The 1405-nt window shown below is 48.6% G+C and overlaps 1 pseudogene; it reads right to left on the bottom strand.

Moving 5' to 3' along the window:
* Positions 1-322: 322 nt before the first annotated feature.
* On the bottom strand, positions 323-409 carry LOC146867624 (U2 spliceosomal RNA; annotated as a pseudogene).
* Positions 410-1405: the final 996 nt, after the last annotated feature.

Genomic DNA, 1405 nt, shown 5'->3' with positions numbered 1-1405 from the left:
CCTCAGCTCCTCCATAATCTTGGCTGCCGCTACCGCCTTGTTGGACCTTACAGATTTCTGATTGCAGCAGTAAGAGACCCCTAGGTACCCAGGTGCAGGAATCCTAAAACCATCCCTGAAGCCTTCCAAAAGAATCTGGGCTGTGTTTGGGCAACTGTATTTATTCAACCATGGTATCAATGCTGTTGTCCTTATCGGAGAGGGAGCTTTAGTGAGGAGTAATATGGCAAGGTATTGTCGAGTCCCCCACTCCCAAGATGACATTCCTTCACCATCAATGGCTCCCTGGGTACCCCGAACCAACCCCCCTTTCCCCAGAGGCATAGAATAGAATCAACTAATGTCTTTGATTAGCGATTGATAAGAACAGATGCTACACTTGATCTTAGCCAATAGGCCGAGAAGAGATATATTGGAGAGATATCTTGGATTAGGGGTCAGAAAACCCTGGCTGTATTTTTTAAAGGATAAAAAACATATTTAAGAATTTCTGTCGGAATAGACTTCAGTGTGCGGAGCAGCGAGAAAAGAGACTGTCTCGCCCCTCTGTGGGGTTCTTTAAAGTGTCAGCTCGCAACCTGCTGTGACCGGCAAGATCCGTCATAACCCCGCGTCCCGCGTCCCACGGCCCCGGAAGCACTTGTGTGCTCAGGGGCATCCAGCTCGCTAAGCAATCAGGAGGAGAGTTCAGGACTGGTGCCGGCTGCGTCATCGCCGCCGTCACCAGCCCCGCCCCTCAACGGCATAAGGGACCGGCATCAACCGCCGTAGATGCGGCGTGCCCGAGTTTCCCGGTTTGGTGCCTTTGCAGTGCTCATTCTTGCTTTTTCCCCCCTTTTTCCTTTGACTTTTTAAAGCATTTGGATTCAGGATGTGAGGACAGGAGAGGCCCAAAAGGAACAGGCGTGCTTAAATCTGCATGAGCCCGGAGGCCTGGTGCAGGTTCGCCTATTGAAATCCCAGCATTTCCCTTTCTTCTCCCCACCTGTGTTAGTCAGAGGGCTCGCTCGAAAGGACTGGCCTTGTGTATTATCTTGACTTTTTTCATGTGACGTAACCACATGATGACGTCAATCTGATCTCAGGTTAAGCCAGGGTCAGTTGCTTTTTCCCTCCAGAACTCCTTATCATATTCTTTCCATATCACTCCCACATATTCATCAGGCGCACAGGCGATCCTATTTTGATAGCATGCCATCTGTGTGCCTAGCCCAGGAAAACGGTCCACCTTTATTGTACGATAATTGGAGAACCCTTTTATCCAATTTACCAGAGTTTCCTCAACTTTCTTCTTTGAGACCAATTACTCCAATCCCTGGGATGGGCCCACTCCTGAAACCTTTTTTCCTCTTCCTTCTCATCTTTATCAAGTAATAAGGCAAACATATAAACATATTCCCCTTTC

This window comes from Triturus cristatus, chromosome 1_2, assembly GCF_964204655.1.
Source record: "Triturus cristatus chromosome 1_2, aTriCri1.1, whole genome shotgun sequence".
Taxonomy (NCBI): Eukaryota; Metazoa; Chordata; class Amphibia; order Caudata; family Salamandridae; genus Triturus; species Triturus cristatus.
Note: the sequence above shows the minus strand (reverse complement) of the source record. Positions and strands in the feature narration are given on the sequence as shown.